Consider the following 12,115-nt stretch of genomic DNA (forward strand, 5'->3'; position numbering starts at 1 on the left):
GTGACTTCTTATAGCTAAAATATCTTATTTATTGATTCAGAGTAAATAAGAATGGGCAGAATTAAGCTGAAGACAACAAAACGGGGAAAGTTAAAGCAAAACTGTGCATTAGCAAGTCCCTCTCTAATAGCCTTCTGAGCCCTCTCTTCCCCTCGTAGCTGCTTTGCATCCTCATGGAGTCCTTCACTAGCCAAGGCTTCCCTCACCAAGGTACCCTACTTGGATGAGACTGCTTAGGTATCATCTCATTCTTTAATTCAATCTGTGTGCAACTTAATCCACATAATTTTTACAATTAAAGAAATTTAGACACCATCTATTACAATTCTCTCATATACAGTTGAAGCTCAGCTTTGTCTTATCTTGAAATTATTCTTTGCTATTGAAGAACTGGTGTGCACAAATATTTGTTCATTGATTACTTATGAGAGAAATCTTTTAAAATTCACCTTTAGAAATCAGGACTTCTAAACTGTACTGAGATTTTCCAATATACTCGGTGAAACTATTGGTGTCTTAGTCACTTTAGAAATTAAGACTTGCCCAAGGGAATATTAATTCATGACATAGCTGGGATAAAAATCTAGCTTCAAGGGCTCTTCCTTTTCCAGAAACTATATGAATAAATCTTCTAAACTCGAACAAACACTCTGCTCTAGACCATTCTTGATTCCCTCTCCACATAAAAATCTTGAACAAAACACCCCGCTCTAGACAATTCTTGATTCCCTCTCCATATAAAAACTTTTCCTATATATTCCTGCAGTGTCCTGCTATTTTAATGCACCATATTTATTCAAATGTGGTTAGTACCTATGATCCAAAATCCATTACGACCAATTCACACCTTAATTCAAGTTAGTTTATCAGGTTAGCAAGCCAATCAATTTGCCTCATAACATTTCTGTTTGAATAGCAATGGTTGAAGTCTTCAACTAAAAGAACAAGTGGAAATTTTATACATGATATCAGGTTCAGAAGCAGAGATAGATGAAAACAGAATGTGTTTTGGTTCCTTAAATTATAACACAGAGTCAGACATCTATACAAAGGACCAAAACTACAATAAGTGCAATGAATGAGAGCTTATTGCCTGTGATGCTTCACTTTGTTAACCTGAACCCTGGTTGACAACAGGATAGTAGGATAGTCAAACAAACATATGACATGATATAAAGGTGTCACAAGCTATCTTCACCGGATTGATTCCAGGACAACCCCGGAGGATACCAAAATCCAAGGATGTTCAAACCCATTATATAAAATGGTAGTATCTGCATATAATTTACACACATCCTCCCATATACTTTGTCAACTCTGCATTACTTATGGTACCTAATGCAATGTAAATGCTATGTAAATAGTTATTATACTGTATTGTTTATAACAAGGGAAAAATGTCTGTGTGTGTTCAGTACAGACATAACCATCATAGGCCTAACTACATTTTCAAACCATGGTTGGTTAAATCTGCGGATGTGAAACTGCAGACACAGAGGGCTAACTATATTAGTCTGAAACTCACAAAAGATGAAATACAGTCATTCCTTGGTATATCCAGGACCTCAGGTCTCTAACCAAATCCACACATACTCAAGTCCAACAATCAGCCTTGTAGGAAAAGTCAGCCCTCCGTATCTGGAGGTTTCACATCCCAGGAATACTGTATTTTTAATCCAAGTTTGTTTGGAAAAAAAAAAAAACACATGTAAGTGGACCCACACAGTTTAAACACAGCTGTATAGCTTAAATTGTTTCCTACCCACTTTTTCATGTAGTTTTTGCTAAATATATTTTATTCAATCTTTTTGGCAGGGAATGCGTACAATATTATATATGTACTCATGTGTGTGCACACACACATGTCTTAATATAAAAGAGTATCTTTATTAAGATTTATATATATCTTAATAGACTAAACTCCAAAGTAGAATTGCATTCATTCTTAAGATTTATAAGTGACTTTCTGAAAGCAATACTATCAAGATTGTCCAGTCAAATTTGAAAGAGCTTAAAAGTCAGTCTCAGGATTTAAAGCACTAACAAACCACCTGGGCCCTCCAAAAGTACAAATAGAAAGAAAACTTTAAATTTATGGTATCTACAATGCAAATAATAAATTATCACATAAAATGAATGCTGTTAAACTATACACTAAATTTTTCAAGTCTTAACCTGAATAGCTTTGTTATGTTAACCAATTTTTCATTAAAATCTCATACTTTGATTTTAATACTAGTTCCTCTGATACTGGTTATCAAAACACAGAGAATTCTTTATGAAGAACCTAAAATTTTTGCAGACGCTTACTCAGTCTTCAAATAAACTCCAGGAAAATCCCGATTTCTATGAGAAAGCATTGAATTTGTGCTCCTGATCCGGCATCAAATTACTTGGGAACTCTCAAACAGTGACAGCCCCATCTTCCTAAGACACATAGCTACATGTTCTATCAATCAGTGGAGGAAAAAAGTTTGTAAAAATTTTATACAATACTAGAGTGTCTTAGTCCATTCAGGCTGCTATAACAAAATGCAATAAACTTGGCAGCTTATAAACAACAGAAATTTATTTCTCAGTTCTGGAGGCTGGTAAGTCCAAGATACAAATAGACCCGGTGTCTGCTGAGGTTTCGCTTTCTGGGTCATAGACAGTGCATTCTTGCTGTATCCTTACATGGTGGAAAATACTAGCTAGCTCTCTGGGGTCTCTTTTATAAGGACACTAATCCAAATCACCTCTGTTTTCATGACCTAATCACCTCTCAAAGGCCCCATCTCCTAATACCATCTCCTTGGGGTTAGGACTTCAACATAAGAATTTGGAGGGAACACAAAATTCAGAACATAGTCTGGGGCTACTTATATCAGTTTTACCAGGTTAAATACTCCTAAAGATTTAATTTCCCATCTTGGTAACTGCTGCAGCCATTGAGAAGCAAGACAGAACAGCACCACAGAATTAAACATTTCTGAATATTCTCTTATTCGTCTCATTTGTAAGGTATTTGATTCCACAAATCTGTTATGCTAATTTCTATTTCTCTTCACTTTGATTGTTCCTGTTACTATTCCTTGGAATTCTTATCCATATACTTACCTGGAATTCAAACCATATCAATATTTTAAGGCTCTATTTGGGTCCAATATTCATCTTTAACACTGCAAAGAATACAGCACAGTAATAAGCATATGCTCCAGAGTCAGAATCATGCACCACTAGCTGCATGACCTGTGGCACGTTACTAAATCGTCTGTGCCTTGTCTTCGCCTTTTGTAAAACAGGAATGTTCAGTAGTATTGCTGTCAGGCTCAAGTGAACTAGGACATGCAAAGCACTATGAACAGTGCTTGGCACGAAGTAGGCACTCTATAAATGTTAGCCACTATTGTAGTTCTTTATTATAACCCCCATTCTTCCTGTACTTCTCTGAACAACTATAGATTCATAAGTAATAGGGACCTTAGATCCTACAGTCATTTAGTTCAATCTCCCACACAAAGTAGTATCATCTCTAAAAAGCTCTTCATACTTGGTCAACCATGAAGATGGTTAAATACTTTCAGTGATGAAAACTTTACTACTTTTCAAAAAGCACAGGCTCAAACAGTTCTTATAATAAAAAAAAAAATTTATGTGCAGTACCTACTATCTACTCATTGGTCTCTTAGTTCTACCTTCAGTACAACTTACAAACAATCCTGCATCCTCTAGCCTCTTTCATATGAAAGCCCTTAAATATTGAAGACAGTTGCTTGGTAAGTTGCACTCTCTTTCACTCTCTAGCGCTGCCGCCCTCCGCCTCGATCTTTCCTCTTCATTTCTCTTCTCCGGGCAAAACACTATAATTTTTCTTGACTGTGCACCACAAGATATGTTTTCTATATCTTCACCATCCTCAACAAAATCTTCAGGACTCATTTCATTTTATGAAAGTCATTCCTAATAGAGGGCACTAAAAGCTACACATAATATTCCCAACAGGTTCTGAATAGTAAAAATGACAGAACAACAGTTTGTTTAGGAAAGTAAGGCAAATTTTGGAAAAATTTACTTAATAACAATCATCAAAAAACAATGCTGTTAAATGAGCAATTAAGTTAAATTTTTCTTCTGAGAGATTGGCAAACAACATAGGCTATTACCTAACCTATTTAAATAAGATTATGAACTCTCTGCCAGGCTGCCTTCCACATTGTATCCAGAGACAGAATTTGTGATGCCTTTGTGTAAACTGCTTTTGTCTCTATGGAAGTCTCTTTAGCTATGTGTTTTTTTCTTCATGTGTCTGTCTTTGTCCTGCTTCTGTTTCTTTCTGTATATCAATCTCTTTCTCATTCTTCTTTCTTTTTTCAATCATTCAATAAATATTTATGCAGTGCCTATCAAGTGTCAGGCGCTGTATTAGGTATAAGAAATTCAAAGATGAGTCTTGCCCAAAATACCCCCTGGCTAAGGTGGGAGGCAAAGCAGACACAAACAGATAATAAACAGATAATAAGATACTATGGTAATACAGTGAGGTAGATAATGCACAGGTTACTGTGAGAGCACCAAGAATGATTGAGTGCTGGATGAAAGGGATCTGAGAGGTTTCCAGGAGGAGATAGAATCTTATGAAATCTAAAGTGATTCTAAACAGTACTCTCAAACTTTAACATGTATTTAAATCCCCTAGGAATCTTGTGAAAATGCAGATTCTTAATCAGTGTGTCTGTCTGAGTAGTAGGACCTCAGATGCTGCATTTCTATCAGGCTCCAGGAGATGTCCATGCTGCTAGCCCCCAGACCATCATAGAGTCACAAACGTCTTAAAGGATGGAAAGGAGTAAGTAAGGGCTGTGCAGAGTGAATACAGGCAGTATAAACAGCATGAAGTAAATCACAGAGGTAGGAAACACCTGAGTAGATGTGATGAGACTGAAGCACACTGGTGTTTCCAGGCAATTTAAAAGGTCATGAGTATCTAAATTGGGGATGGATGGGAGTATGACATATCGTTTTTTGTTTTGTGTGTGTGTGAGACAGTCTTGCTCTGTCGCCCAGGTTGGAGTACAGTGGCGCAATCTCGATTCAATGCAACCTCTGCCTCCCAGGTTCAAGCGATTCTCCTGCCTCAGCCTCCTGAGTAGCTAGGATTACAGGTGCCCACCACCATGTCCAGATAATTTTTTTTTTTTTTGAGACGGAGTCTCACTCTGTCGCCCAGGCTGGAGTGCAGTGGCACGATCATGGCTCACTGCAACCTCTGCCTCCCAGGTTCAAGTGATTCTCCTGCCTCAGCCTCTCAAGTAGCTGGGACTACAGGAACCCGCCACCATGCCCAGCTAATTTTTTCTATTTTTAGTAGAGATGAGGTTTCACCGTGTTAGCCAGGATGGTCTTGATCTCCTGACCTCGTGATCCGCCCGCCTCGGCCTCCCAAAGTGCTGGGATTACAGGCGTGAGCCACCACATCTGGCCAATTTTTGTTATTTTTAGTAGAGACAGGGTTTCACCATGTTGGCCAGGCTGGTCTCAAACTCCTGACCTCAGCTGATCCACCAGCCTTGACCTCCCAAAGTGCTGGGATTACAAAGGCTTGAGCCACCCACCTGGCCAGAAGTATGGCATGTCTTAAGGAAAAGAGAAGTTATTACATGGATGACAGAGTATATCAAAAATTCTTTAAGTAGGGCAATTATACGGTAACAACTGCAAATCAAATAACAAGTCTGGTGGCTTCACTGGTAGAATAATGGACAAGAAGATAGTATGCTAGGCTACTTAAATAAACCTGCCAAAGATGATGATGAGGACCTAAATTATGGCAGTAACAACAGATTTAGATGAAAAAGGACTTGTCTGAGAAATGGTTAGGAAATAGAATAGGTTGATTGTGTCATCACTCGTTAATTTAAAAATCAGGTGGTTGTTATTTCTTTGCATTTTTTTGCAGGCATCGTATCTATTCTTAACCTGACACTTAGAAACATGTGATCTTGGACAAGCCACTTACCCTCGTTAGCAGTTGCTTCCATATCTTTAAAAAAAAGTGAAGATTTGACCCAAATGAACAGTGTCATTGCTTTAAACCCTAAAATTTATGAGCTTGTGAACTAAATTCATCTCATTGAATTGTAGATTCACAAAATGTACTCTTAGTACCTATAATACCTGGACTTTATAAAATGAATTATTAGTACCTACCACAATATCTGTATTTTATATATATATATATACACACGCGCAATATATATATGACAATGTATTGTACAATGTATGTACAAAGGATGACAATATATTACAACATTAGTCATACAATGTGTGTGTATATATATACAGTGTGTATATATACACATACACACACACACACACACACACACATTGTATGACAAATATTGAATCTACCTAGCCGACAGGTATTAAAACTTGAGACTTTTAAAATCCTTCCTCTTGTTTGCCCACCACATTCATTACCAAATCCAGTTGTTTGTTACATATGCCCTACTAGCAATTCTTTGGTTTATGCACTTATTTTTTTAACTGGATTCCTGCAATAGCACCTTACATGTTCTCCCTGGTTCCAACCAAATCCCCTTCCAAACACTGAGAAACTGAAGAATTCTGGAGTCAGAAAGACTTGGGCTTGAATGCTAAGTCCACTGTTCCTTAACTATGTGATTGTCAGCAAGTGATTTAACCTCTCCAAACCTTGGTTTCCTTACCTCTAAATTATAGGGATACTAGGAAGATGAACTGTTTGTAAAGTACTTACTATAGTGTCTATTACACAGTGAGAACTCAATAAGTGTTAGTTATCATTTTGAAAGACACATCTCAAAAAGATTTGAGCAGGTACTTCACAAAAGACGAAAATCAAATTACCAAAAAACAAAAAATGGAAAGATGCTCTTCTTCATTAGTAATCAGCAAAATGCAAATTAATACTTCTATGAGTACAATTATGTATCTACCTGATTAGCAAAATTTAAGAACTTGTAAATCAAGTGTTGCTGAGGATGCAGAGTTTCTCATATACTGCTGCTGGGAATGTAAATTGATGCAACTGATTGGGGAAAATATTTTGGAATTATTTAGTAAAATTAAAGGCACACATACCCAAAAACTCAGCAGTTCCTTCCCTTGCTATTTATCCTAGAAAATGGTAAATATCAGAATCTATGAGAACTAATATATATAAACATAAAAATGATATTATATTTATATTTATACTAGCATTAAGTAAAATAGATTTAATCCAAATGTTCAACAACAATAGACTAGATAAGTAAATATTGGCATATTGATACAGTAGAATACTATACAACAATTTACATGAATAAACTACATGCATGAACATGAAAGAATCTCACAATGTTAGCAGAATAATCAGGTGATTGAGAGTATACATGCTATAACTCCAAATACATGGAGCTGAAGCATAGGCAGAACTAAGATTCATAGCCTAGAGATGCACAGATAGATGGAAAACCTACAAAGAAAAGCAAGGTAATGTGCATGACAAAAGGTGGGATAGTAGCTAGCGGTTACCTATGGTGGGGAAGGAAAAGTATGTGATCTGAAAGGGACAAATAGGGGTTTGCTGGGAGTCTATTACATCATGTTTGATTTACTTGATTTGTTTTATGTTGTTTGATTTGTTTACATGATGTTTGATTTATAATTATTCTTTAACCAGTATTTGTTTTATACACTCTTCTATGTGTATGGTATATTTCAAAATTAAAAAATAAACTGATTATGTCAATCTCCTATTTAAAATCTTTCAAAAGCTCTTCACTTTGAAACAAAATCCAAACTCCTTAATTTTGTCTAAGAGATCCTTCATGGCACATGTCTTGTATCCCTCTTCAACTTTATCTCTGCCACTACGATTTCTGCTTCAGCATAGTAAATGATACCTAGTATTCCCACACAATCATGCTCTCTCAGGCTTCTGGGTCTGCTAAAAAATGTTCCCACTGTGCACTGCATCCTCCCTTCCTCTGGCTATCCTTTCACTGTGCTTAATAGTCCACCAAAAGATCCCTTCCTCTGGGAAGTCTTCCTTGACTAATCTCTACCACATCCGTGTTAGAGTCTCCTCTGATGCATTTCCTTTGGCACTATAGACCTACCCATGTAATAGCACTTTATAAGTGCCACACTCTTTAGAACACAACTACCTCCATTAATAAGCACATTTTATTATAAGTACCACACTCTTTAGACTGAGGGCTCCTTTAAAGCAAGGATTGTCTTTTATCTGCCCCAAAAGCTAAACATGCTACCTACATCACAGATTCTCAATAAGAGTTTGATTAATGAATTAATATTCAGAATGGAGATAACATGGTATGCTTTCTACATCACTGGGAGTAACACATAATATATTAGGTTCAACCATATAAAATTGCCCTTATTTTAGGTCAAAAATAGTTTGTTATTGGCAATTGCATAAAATTATTTATAACACTCGTTGAATACATGTTAATTAAGCACAGTATAGTGATGCTATTAGATCTGCTTTCTCAATATAATGGTAGACGGATTGTTTTTTATGAATTGTTTTATAAATTCACTATATGAAATAACTCTAGGATTAATTTCATCAGTCTTCCGCAGTCATAGGCTATGCATTAATTCACAGGGCAGCCTACCTATCTACAGTTATATAAGCCACTAGGCAAATGAAAGAAAGATATTGATCACTAGCTCAAAATAGCTTCTTTTGGAGTCTTACAAGCACCACAGTCATACTCTAGTTCTCAAAGATGTTATTTGACAGATTATAACTCGTTCATCTCTGCTGGAATCTATTGATTATTGACTTTGGTGACTATGAAGCATCAAGTATTTGATTTAAAAAGACATTCTACCTGTGTGTGCTGATATTTTTATAAAGTAATAAGTTTTAAAGTCATTCCAACTAGGCAGAGCAATTGTATCTATTTTTAACATTGCTTTGTTAAGCAAAAGGATTTGTAGGCTAAAATGCCCATGAATTGAGTTTTATAAAACTGTGATTTCTCTTCTCTTATTTCAGAAGAGCTAAATGGTGTGTGTGTATGTGTGTGTGTGTGTGTGTGTGTGTGTGTGTGTGTTCCTGAAAGAAAACCATAATTTAGCTCAGAACCAATTTTTCTACTAAAGGAGATGAATCTGTAAAATATAGTACAATGTTGCAAATAATAAAAGTCACTTAAAAATAATGGTACCCAACTGTTACTCTGCCACATGAAAATGTTAATTGCAGGTATCATCCATGGTGGTAGTATCATGGTGTTATATGCTGCACCCATGCACCTCAAGACTTTTCACTACTGTATGTGGTATTAGTAGTACCACATCAACTATTAAACTTCTGTTCTATTGATTTTCACTTCTGTAGTCGAAATTATTTGGAGCAGTATTTCTCCAGCTCCATGTACAAAACCATATGCAATATTTAAATTGGCTATATAGATCCTAGTTTTCATGCTAAGGAATATTTTTAAACTGGCAACTCACCACAGCTTGTATGGTTTCTCATCTATAGGAAACGGGTCTAATTCAACAGTTTCTTGCATAAGTTGCCATAGTGAAGATCTGAGATGGGCCTGCCGTTGGTGTTTCTCACACTAGCCTGAAAGCAAAGCCAAAAAACAGATGAGTTTGATTTTAAGATTTAAATTTGTATTTAGAAAACCAAAAAGCTGACATCAAAGACAGTTGGTTACTGGGTGGGTGAGTGCAGGCAGAGGAAAGAAAATATCTCAAGGTAATTATCTCTATTCATCATTTATTGCAACCACAAGAACTTTGATGTTATAATACCAGAACAACTATTTTAATATCTGAGCATAAACTAAATTAGTAATTCTTATTTCAGTTAATATAATTAGTCTTGTGATATGAATTTGGTTTTCTAATACAAGGCACCCCACTCATCCTCAACTGGGACAGCTCCACTGTTACATAGATTTACATATTCTGCTTTTCATACAAGATTTCATTGGAACAATGGTTACATAGGTACCAATAAAGGAGGAGAATTTTGAAAACCTCTGAAGTATGCAAAAGAAAGTAAACCTAAGCTGGAGCTCGTCTGAAGAGACCTGTATTTATGTTCTTCTAGTTACTAACCTACTTTTTCACCATTATAGCCTGTTACTTCCCAACATTATATTAGACAAGATTCTTCAGAATATGTGGCAGTCTGCAACATTCTACCCAATGTTGAACCATAAGTTTTTATTTCTAGTTTGGAAAATATGGTCATCATACCCAAAATAGGCTTCCTCTTTACCCCAAGTAAGAGTTTCTTTCCTGCCCAGGTGCTCACAATTACTCCTAGGACTACCACCCTCTCACTATCCCACCACCTTACCCCGACACCCCAGTGTAGCCCCATTGTCACCTACCATCACTTCAGAGGAGGTAAATTCCTTTCTCCTCTGAACTTCTATTGCATTCATTATCAAAACACTAATATGGGCCCTTGATTTTATACCATCTTTAATGTTATTTAGCCTCATCTTCCCAAATGAGTATAGGTTCCAAATGGCAAAAACTGTGTTACAGTTTCCCAATTTTTTCTACCATAGCACTTAGCAGAGAACTCAGTACATGAGAGATATTCATTCAATGAATATTTGGTGTGTCCCTATTGTGTGCCAAACAGAAAAAGTCAGTCCCTGATGGGGATTAAACCTTAATAGAGAATACAGGTAATAGAAGAATAGGCAATTACTATATTATATAAATGCTGTGCTGGAGCTTCCGCCTACAAACACTGAATAAACATTGCCAAATAAACAGACCTAACCTAAGAGCTTCCCTTCACTATCAATGCTTTCAGATCCTATTTCCAATGTATAAGAAGAGGACAATTGCTTTAAGCAATCCATTTTCAGAAAGCACATAGGGCACTCAGGCAGGTTAACACAGACAAACAGGAGTCAGTTTTATTTCTATGAAGACAAGTCACTAAGATGAATTTCTAGAACTTTAAAGTCACTGCTGTTTTTGTTTTTGTTTTTCTTCACACACACACACACACACACGTGTACAAACACAAGGTAGTGAAAATCCTGTTTATTACTGTGCAGGTCACTGCAAATGCCCAATTGCCTTATAGGGAAGCTTTGCCTTAAACCTGCACACCACGCAGGGTTTTAGAGCAGCTGTGGTTAGGGATGCTTCTCAGGAGACTGTATTCATTTCTTTTTCCATTGAAAACTTCAATTTTCATTCCTACTAGCATTATTTCCATAAGCCTCAAGGATTTTACATCTCATAGTCACCAGAGATAAGAACTATAAGAAAAGCCATAGTGGCTTGATATGGATCCAAAACATCAAATAAACTAGAAAATCCTTTACCAGAAATAGTATATGTGTGAGGTCTACTTTTTAAACCTAAAATGTTTATATTTAGTGATTTTCAATATTACCTGATGTCTCCTCTTAAGAGTTTCTACCAAGATTCACAATAAGAAATACAGCTTCTCCCTATTAAATACAGAAAACAAAAGATATGCAAAACACAGTTTTTGTATTTTCCCCTTCTTTGCCTTGATCGGTTCATGAGGATAAAATGTACTCAAACTGAAAAATCTTGAGTCAAAACCTTACAACTTCGCTATGCAAACACGTACAGGTTTCTGAAAAGATGGGCTCCAATTCTAAGTTACATTTTTTAAACAATCAATATGCAGCATGATCTTTTTATCTGAATCAGCAGTACAGCGTCTCATCTCAGGCTTATGTAATGCAATAAATATATCCAATATGCCAAAGAAGCAAATGGACTCTGTTCTTCTTTACCAGTAAGCATCTCCCCTACTAGTCTATAGGCCCAACTTTTTCCACAAGTCCTTGGTCCTCAGAAGAAGGTGCAATAATAGATGCATGTGTGGTAGGAGGAAGGCACTCAGCAGTCCTGCAGCAAATAGAGCATTGTACTCCATTCTTGTCACTACTGGACACTTCCGTGCCTCTTTCTGCATGATTGTTGCAATGTCCAACCAAAAGCTTAAAAGAGACTGTAAGAGGAAATAGAAAGGGCAATGAAGAAAGAATTTAAGACAACAATGTGTTTGCTTCTCATTCTAATTGAAGGAAGTCTCTCTTGCTTTGAGTCCTTTATTCTG

At 36.4% G+C, this 12,115-nt stretch overlaps 1 protein-coding gene across 34 annotated transcripts in view; it reads right to left on the reverse strand.

The window, feature by feature from the left end:
* MAPK10 (mitogen-activated protein kinase 10) overlaps window positions 1-12,115 on the reverse strand; it is a 567,525-nt gene that overhangs the window by 322,780 nt on the left and 232,630 nt on the right. For 31 of the 34 annotated variants that reach the window (XM_054683822.2, XM_063808966.1, XM_063808956.1 and 28 more), the window contains one exon: window positions 9,493-9,607. The gene's annotated coding sequence lies outside the window, so the exon portion shown is untranslated. Of the gene's footprint in view, window positions 1-9,492; window positions 9,608-11,416; window positions 11,475-12,115 lie in introns of all 34 variants that reach the window. The other 3 variants (XM_063808955.1, XM_063808960.1, XM_054683817.2) reach the window with 1 other exon arrangement.

Source organism: Pan troglodytes, chromosome 3, assembly GCF_028858775.2.
Source record: "Pan troglodytes isolate AG18354 chromosome 3, NHGRI_mPanTro3-v2.0_pri, whole genome shotgun sequence".
In the NCBI taxonomy this organism is placed as follows: Eukaryota; Metazoa; Chordata; class Mammalia; order Primates; family Hominidae; genus Pan; species Pan troglodytes.